General features: G+C 44.6%; 1 long non-coding RNA gene across 1 annotated transcript; it reads right to left on the bottom strand.

Annotated features, from left to right (window-relative positions):
* Positions 1–530: 530 nt before the first annotated feature.
* On the bottom strand, positions 531–8,020 carry LOC120400087. The gene is made up of 3 exons (XR_005595528.1): positions 7,973–8,020; positions 2,911–3,395; positions 531–772 (listed from the first exon to the last, which is right to left on the bottom strand). It is a non-coding gene; the product is annotated as an uncharacterized LOC120400087 (long non-coding RNA).
* Between the last annotated feature and the right edge of the window lie 1,301 nt (positions 8,021–9,321).

Genomic DNA, 9,321 nt, shown 5'->3' with positions numbered 1-9,321 from the left:
GAAGCAACATATACCCAGTCAATTTGAGGATAGTTGAAATCCCCCATCGTTATTGTGGTTCCTGCCTTTGTAGCCTCACTGCGTCCCTAGTCCTAGCCCTTTATATTGCTGGCATTGTAACACGATAACAGTGGTGGGGCATCAAGGCAATTGAGATGCAATGATTTTGGATGTAAATGTCATCTTTAGATTCAACACTGTAAGCCTTGTGACTCAATCCCAACTCAGAATTCTGTCCTCTTCTGTTTTTTCTGCCTCAGATTTGTGCTTTTACTACTTGTTTCATAACGTAATGAACATAGGAGTCACTAATGTCAATGCCATGTGAAAAGAGTAGAATCAAACATGATTCATAATGAGAGTACATTGTTGGGAAATAAATGTTTATGACCAAGCCTCATGCTCCCCTCTGATTCTGTGAGCAGGAGAGGGCCTTCACTGGAGGGGTTACAGGCTGGGAGTGTTGAGGTAACATAATCTCCCCCCTGGACCATCCCACAGAAGGTATTTTGCAGGAATGCTGTGCCGTTCCAGTTCTGCAAGTTGAGTCTGGCAGATTCTCTTCTCCAGGCCAATGGGGTAAGCCATCCCAAGTCACTGTTAGAGTTGGCAGTAAGCCCCCTCCCGGGGGGTGTCTGTAGTCCGGGAAGGCCCTGGAAGTGTGGCTTCTGCAGGAACTGTGCTTTCCAGGAGGTTGTGTGGCAGGTCAGAAGCCCCTTGACTCTGAGAGATCCCTGAAGTCCATGCACACTCCAAATCCTCAGTGGAAGAACTACAAGGAAACTGTGTTAAATTGGCTTAGTTTTGGCTGTATTGTTCTATCATTCATTTTAGTTATTTCAATATCTGGTGTTAGTAAGTATGTTATTTTAGGTTTGATTTTTTTATTTAGGCTGAATTTGGGATAAATGCGTTAACTTTCAAAAGAGTCCCTATAACATGCAAAGGAAGGGGTCTGAATATGACAGGAATTAAATTAAACTCTAACAGAAGTTGGATTGTTATGGTGACATTTTGTTTCACACTTGCAAAGTTTCTGGCGCTCGATTATAGAGAGAATTCATATTGGCATAAGTTTCACAACTCTTCAGAGACACTAAGAAGCAGCCTGGTGCCTGAGATATCGTGGGGTTTTGGTTTTATTGACTTGTGGCCTGATTCTGCCATCCCTATTCATGCAAAACTCCAATTCATGTCAATGGGCCCTTTGTTTACTGGACTCTTCAGGCCCAATCATGCATGGATTCACCCACCTCTTTCAATGTGATGGATGAGTTCAACTGCATTGACTTCATGATCTGGCCCTTTGTTTGTCCTTGTTTGTGTGTTAATAAAAACTTGTAGTGAAGAAAGTTCCTGCATGAGATGGCTTCTTTAGAATCCCAGACTGGACTCTTGAAAACCATCTAGCTGCTTTATGACAATACTAGTGCAGCCTTGTACAGAATGCATATCTTTCTGTGTAGTAAATGTTATGTTTGTTCTATCATACACACACAGAGAGGTTAGTTGTACTGTGACATATATTGCAAATTTATTTTGTGCAAGATTTCGGAAAGGAGTTTAAATGAAACAGTATGAAAAGAGTGCTGATGTAAAATGCAGAAGAAAGGGGCAACTCTGATAGATTTCCTGTGCTAATTTGTACTCTGGCTCTCAACTCCAACTCTCAGTCTCAGTTTAGTAATTTTCCAGGTCAGGAGAGAACACATGAGTCTTGGATATTGCACTGAAGAAACTGTTTGTATTTCTTTTCTCCTTATCTCCATTGCTACTAGGATGAGACATACAGCGTGTGCTATCAAATTCCAGGCGCCTGATTTAGGTGATTAATTGATCATTTAGCAATTGGGGCAACTACTAATTTCCCTGCCTTTGAGAATAATATCAGAAAATGACAGCATGAGATAAGAAGAGGGATCAAGTTTTGTATACTTTGGTGATTGTTAGAGAGGTCTCATTTGGAACTCAGTTTTGAACCTCTCCTTGCCCCCAAAGTTCTGATGTGTTTGGATATGGGTCAGCTCCAAAGCAAGATGCTGTTGTAACTAAAATGGTAGGGAATTTCCTGTACAGTCTGAAATAGAGATTTCCTGAGAGCTGGGATTTGTTCTGTTGTTTTCCTTTGTGTGTTTTTTTAATTCATTATGTAACAGCCTTTTGTGTTTTGCAGTTCTGCCTCCTTTAGCCATTTAACGGTCTTACTGTGGTTTAGATTTTAAAATAGTTTGCAGTGGGGACTGTTAATGCTCATAAGCTCCCTTGTGTTTAGATTGTCAATCACATAACAACCAACCAAAGAAGAAAAAGGCTGAAATGACAGTGTGTACATGCTGGGAACACCCAGAGCTGTGAGCTACTGTGTTACCTCTCTGCCTCAGCAAGAGTGAGCTTTGCTGGAGATTAGACTGTGTCAGCAGCTCCCTGCCTCCTAGGGTTGCCAACCCTCCAAGATTGTCCTGGAGTCTCCAGGAATTAAAGAGTAATCTTTAATTATTGCTTGTCATGTGATGAAACCTCCAAGAATATGGCCAGCCAAAATTGGCAACCCTATGCCACACCAGTCTGTTTTCCTCACCAGAAAACTCCTAAAGCCTCTCCCAGCCCAAACCTTGCCTAGCTGGTAACAGTCAGTCAACTCCAGCTCCCAAGCTCCACAGAGATGTTTCTATCAGGGTACATTCACAGAAGATATTTAAGTGTGCTGCTCTTTTAAAGAGTTAGTACATAGCAGCTAATGAACTTAACTGGGGTAAACACACCTCTTCCTTCAAACATGGCACTGCGGTGATTATTAACAGCTGTTTATTAACAAAAGGACATAGGTTAAGTGATACCAAGCAGCAGGAATAAAGATAAAAATGGTTACAAAAAGAGGTAGAGATGTGCTTTCTAATGGCTAAGACCTACCTTAACAAGAACAGTCTTTGTTCAAGATATTTTCCTCACATTGCTCAGCAATAGCTGGCTAATTCTTAGCCAAGATCCCCATACAATCCAAAGCGGTGGTTTCCCTTGTCTCTGCAGGTAACGGTCTTTGAGTGTGTCTTTATATTTCAAAAGTCTGACTTTGATCCCATGAGGTTCAGTGTCTTGTCTTCCAGTGGGTTGACTCCACCTTGATTAGATGTCTCCTGGTGGGTTCCAGTGTGATGCTTCCTGTTGCAGGTTTACAATGTAAATGTTCTCTTCCTGTGGCAGCAGCCTCTGCTGGAAGTGAACAGCCCACTGAATCTGGCCACATCTGGTTTGAGGAGTTGGTGGAGAAAAGCTGTTTATCAACTGCCCCGAAACACCTTTTGCTCACAGACTTTACAGTAGAATATCAGTGAGGACAGCAGGAGAAGACTTTAAAACATTCTCAGAAATTACAACGATGAGCACCCAAGAAACGCCTGTAAGTAAATGCACATACACAAAAAGAAGCCTGTTTAGGGACATAACGTTTCTCCTAAATATAGTTCTGTGACAGCTGTTTACTGAAAACAAATTAATATATATTAATGTCGTCAGTGTGACGGACAAACAACAAATTGTCTGTCCAGCAACAGATGCTGCAACAGCAGCTTGTATATCAAGTGGTGGCCTTCTTGAGACCTCCCACAACAATTAGGTCTTCTTTGTTGGTCCCCTAAATACAGCTTCAGCTGGACTGATCTGACTTACAAAGATGGGGTTCAAAAATGACTCAGAAGCCTTTCTTGAGATATTTGAATGGGGGGTGGGAGTGGGGGTAGCAGTGCAGTAACCACCGGAACAGTGGACAGTCCTGCTATCCCCATTTTTGATAAGGGTGGCCCTATGGTAGTCTGAATCCTATTGCAGCAGGGGATTACTCGCAAAGCAAGGCTGCCATTTTGTACCATCACCCCCCAAAGAAACCTTCCCTCAACATTTCTGGGAATGGAAGAATTCCCTGGGACCCCAGCCCTGGTGTGTGGCACAGAAACGGCAGGACCCTGGCTGACAGTGGCTCAAACCAGAAGCCAAAACAGTAGTGTAAGTGGCTCAAAAGTGTCCCAGAATGGAGAGTGCCCAGGAGTCTCTGAGCAACCTGCAGGTCCTCAAGTGGAAACCTTTCGAGACAGTCACACAGTTAGCCCAAGTGGAAAGATCAGCCCAAGGCTTAGGAACAGGTCTCAAGAGGCACCCAGGGTATGGGTATAGGGATTTTCACCTCATGGACTGCACTTATGCACAGGTGTGGACTGCAGAAGACAGGGCATGCTGACCAGGACTGGCCAAGTTACTGTCCCTGTTAGGGTAAATGAAACAGAGGTGGTGGGGCTATAGACTCGGTATGTGGCAAAACCCTGGTGAAGGACTATTTGTTGACATCCCCAGGGCTTCTTGGGAAAACCATTTATTTGCAGTGTGTGCACAGGGATGTGAAGCCATACCCCAACACACAGATATAGCTCACCATAGGAGAACACACCCAGACCCTAGTGGTTGACCTGGCCACATCACTTGCCTACCCAGTAATGGTGGGCCGAGACTGGGAAACATTTTGGGGCCTTCCTGAAGAGAGTTTTGAGACTTTGGATGATCCTGGGGACTTGACCTCTGTTTCCCCAAGAACAGGGGATCATGGCCTAATAGGGCTTGTCAGGATAGGAGAGACAGACAGCCAACCAGACCCTTTCTTATACTGCTTCCCCTACCCAGAGCCAATGGTTGACCTAACATCAGAAACTAGTGTGTACAAGGTTCTCCAGCTTCATAGGGGAGCAACTGGGAGATGAAGGCATCCCCTTATGGGCTACATCAGTTCCATTTGGTCTGCTCAGGGCCCTGGTAACTTTTCAACAGCTGATAGACAGGGTTCTTCAATCCCAAGGTGGTTATGCCTCAGCCTACCTTGATGATGTCATTATCTATAGCTGGAATTGGGAGGACCACCTAAAGCAAGTAGAAGCCATGCCTAAGGAATGCTTTTTTCCCTTCAGTGTAATGAAACAGGCTAAGCTTAGCATGTCGGGTAAAGGTATGAAACCAAACCCTGCACTGCATTACTAAATCCCTAATAGCATCATCGTTCTAGCGTTTAGGGTTTTTTTAAAAAGTCTCATTTCTCCTTATTGCTGCCAAATGATGATACGCTTCAGCATCTAACTCCTATGAATACTTCCGTTTTGCCCTGGGAATAACAATGTTCAATGCACATGGTCATCTCACTTATTCACATTTACATCCCATTTAACCTTTACCCAAATTCCCACTATTGCCAGTGTATTCCCACTGTATGCCAGGCATGAAGATAAGACCAAAGGAAATCTGACCCTGGCCCCTAACAACCTGTTATGAACTGCCAGCAGCTTCTGTCACATTGAACTGTACTTTGCACTGTTGTGTAAAAGAGAAACAATTACCCCTGCCAAATCCCACTGCTTTCATGTGTAGAGGTCCTGACACCAGTGTTCACTGGCTTGGCAGTTATTAACTAGCTGTGCCATCACCTTAAAAAACCTGAGTGCAGATTTTCATAGAATTGTAGGGTCCAATTGTGCCCTTGCTCCAGAGGAGGCACGTGGGGAGGTGCAAAGCTGCAGGGTTGCCCTGAGGCACTCTTTATGCCTGGGGGCAGATGCATGCAGAATACCTAACAGGGGAAAGGCCAGGACAGAGAAGGAGATCAGTGGAGTATACAGAGCAGGAGCAGTTACACAGTTACTGAGAGGTGCAGCATGATGCAACATGCTCCCCACTGTGCCTGCCTCTGCAAGATCCTTTTTATGAAGGGGTCACCTGTACTTTAGTGTAGGCCACCTCATTGTCTGATATAATGACATTATACCGTAATATTCACCATCCCATTCTTTATTCATCCTCACATCTTGTTTGCTTTTTTATTAGCCAGAGCTGCACAATGAGCAGACGTCTTCACTGAGCTGTCTACAGTGATTCACAGGACCCTTTTCTCAGTTGATTTAGAACCCTGTAAGGTGCATGAGTAACTAAATTTTTCCTTCCCATGAGCATTACTTTTGCATTTGTCAACACCGAACATTTGCCATCGTGTTCCCATTTACCTAGCTATGTTCGGTTCCTCTGAAGTTCCTCACAGCCCTCTCTGGCAACCAGAACAGAGGCCATTTTTTGGCACCCTAATTGAGGGGAGTGTCTCTGCCATTTGTAACAAAGGCTGGATGTGTATTTTACACTGGATAATTATGAAGCAGCCATGGCTACTATGGCTATTGTTGCTGTTATCTATACATTTGCTACTTGATTAGTGTACTCTGCACTACATGGGGTTAATTCTTCTTGAGCTCATTTTAAAACTGAAGCTAGTCCAAAATGCAGCTATCTATTTAGCAAAGAGTGCCATATGTAGAGAGCATATTACACTGATGCTCTACAATTTGCATTAGCAAGGGATAAGTTATCAGGTGTTCATTTTAACAAATAAAGACCTAAATGCTTTGGTTACCTTAGTGACAACCTTTCTCGCTTGCAGATGCAATCAGTAGAGGCACTCTAGATATCATGGCCCTGATCTAAAAGGGAAGATGTTGCCAGCACAATGTCTTCTGTGAGGAATCCTTGGCTTTGGTCTTAATCTATTACAATCAGATTTTGTCATCCTTCCAGGCATGTTTCAACGCACATTTCTCCCAGGTATTTGGGTAATGGGAAGCTAAGGGATGTAGAGTAGCCTATTATGAGGTGATGTTTGTTATTCAGGGCTAGTATTTTTGTGGTAAGTATGGGGATTCTAATAACTGTTTCAAGGATTTAAATTTGATTTGTCTTGATTGTTTTAATTACTGCAAAGTGCCTGAAGCCAAGGGTAGATGCAGATAAAAATTCTAAGTTAAAAAAACTCTGCTTCATCTGCACACACTGTATTTCCTGCCCTGTGACCTGCTTTTTATCTGATGACTCAGATATCTTTATGCCCCTTAATTTTGTAATTTACACATTATACTGTAGTCCAGGGGTGGGCAAACTTTTTGGCCTGAGAGCCACATCTGGGTATGGAAACTGAATGGCAGGCCATGAATGCTCATGAAATTGGGGTTGGGGTGTGGGAAGGGGTGAGGGCTCTGTCTGGGGGAGCAGGCTCTGAGGTGAGGCCAGAAATGAGGAGTTGAGGGTGCAGGAGGGTGCTCTGGGCTGGGATCAAGGGGTTTGGAGGGTGGGAGAGGGATCAGGGCTGGGGCAGGGAGTTGAGGCCCGGGAGGGGGCCAAGGGTGCAGGCTCCGGAAGCAGCAGCATGTCCCCCCTCCAGCACCTACGCAGAGGCGCAGCCAGGTGGCTCTGTGCATTGCCCCATCCACAGGCGCCACCTCTGCAGCTCCCATTGGCCGTGGTTCCCGGCCAATGGGAGCTGCAGGGGCCACACATGGGGCAGAGGCAGCATGCGGAGCCCCCTGTCTGCCCCTACATGTAGGAGCTGGAGGGGAGATATGCCGCTGCTTCCAGGAGTGGTGCGGAGCAAGCTCCCCAGATGCAGCCCCCGGGCTGTAGTTTACCTATCCCTGCTGTAGTGGGAAACATTTCCAACTGCTATCTGGAATTGTAAACATGGAGCCAAATCCTACACTCAGGTGTATGCACACACTGCCTATTGAAGTCACTGCAGTTTCGGTGCAAGTACTGAAGGGCAGAGTTTGGCCCATGATGTGTATTGCATCCCTCAGATTCAAGAGAGACAGTGAACCATGAACCATGATTTCCTAAAAATAAGGTTTTCCCCAGTTAATCTGTACTCTTCTTAGTGTCTCTTTAATAGATCAACATTTTGACTATTCTTAGGTCACTTGAACCTCTCAGCTAGTGTTCAGCTCTTATTCTTTGTGGTCTCTCACAAGTTAAGTTATTTCAGTCACTTTCCTAATCTATCTTTTATAAAGCAACTCTGGGTACTAATTTAAAATCCTAACTATCTCTCTGCATTCATCTCTTCCCTCCTATCTTACCCCTTTCTTCCTTCCAAGGCCTCTCCTTCATCTCCTCCCACTCTTACCTTTATTTCTTTCCCTTTGGTCTCCTTTGGCTAGAACACAATGTGACACTGCACCCCATATTCTTCACAGGGATATTATGATATGATTATGACATAATTATGATGTATTTTATGCAAGATAAGTCACATGAGGTGTCATTGGAAAGGTTATGATTTGCTGAATATGATTACCCTATTTGTATGTATGTATCATTTTAGTATCTGAAGTTATGAATATTGACTATGTATCTATTTTACATGTTGCTATTCCTGGGCAATGCCCGCTAGGCAAAAGGCTCTCAGTCTAGAGGGCTGGCTGGGAAGGGCCCATTCAAGTTAATGAGCCATTAGAGAGAAGAATAGGCCTTAGGAGAAGCTTATCTTCCACCTGGGAAGGCTTCCTGAGGATGCTGCAGACAGCCTTCCAGTAATGGCTGCTGTGACACTACAGGGACATGTGACCAGGTCACCTGGTACTGGACTCCATCTTGGGATGTCAGTATTTTTCCACTGACAGGCATGGGAACCAAGCTTGGAAACAAAGGGTTCCCGCCATATGCAAAAGCTATATAAGGCAGGGGAGTGGTTCTTCACTGATCCTCATCCAAGGAGACTCCTCGCAACACCTGAGGAACAAAGACTGAACTGGGGGAAGTGCTGGACCTAGGCTAAAGGGGTTTTTAGCCTGTGAATGGGACACCTGGGGATTCCAAGCTGTAAGTAAGTGGGCTTGCCCCTTAAAAATCTTCAGCCTGCTTGTATCATCACTTAGGATGAGAATTCACTACTCATTCCAATCTAAGTAGAATATTAAGCTTAGTTTGCATGTTTTATTTATTTTCTAGGTAATCTGCTTTGATCGGTTTGCTATCCCTGATAACCACTTAAAATCCATCTTTTATAGTTAATAAATTTGTTTTTGCTTTGTCTAAAACCAGCGTGTGTGGGAGTCATAACCTGCGGCAGAAAGCTGTTGTATATTCCTCTCCACATTGAGGGAGAGGGTGAATTTCATGAGCTTACACTATACAGATCTCTATACAGTGCAAGACAGTATAATTTTGGGGCGTGCGTGCTTGAATAGATGGGAAATACCCTAGCTCGAGCCTTCTCATGCAGTAACTGGTCAGAGTGTCTGCATGTAACTACAACTGGGTGTGTTCCTACCTGTTTGTGTTCTGGTGAAAGTGCAGGTTGGAGCCTGGAGAGAGTTTGGCAGCTTGTCACCGCAGTATGGTGTAAAAGGGAGCCCAGGTTGGTGGGTCGCTGGGCTCAGTGGTACCCCAGTTCCAGGTGGCACTCCATGGGGGAACCCATCACACCCAGTATGACCTATTATGCCATGTCCTCCCTTCCTTTATACCCTTTCC

The sequence above is a fragment of the Mauremys reevesii genome, linkage group 3, assembly GCF_016161935.1.
Source record: "Mauremys reevesii isolate NIE-2019 linkage group 3, ASM1616193v1, whole genome shotgun sequence".
Lineage (NCBI taxonomy): Eukaryota > Metazoa > Chordata > Testudines > Geoemydidae > Mauremys > Mauremys reevesii.
Note: the sequence above shows the minus strand (reverse complement) of the source record. Positions and strands in the feature narration are given on the sequence as shown.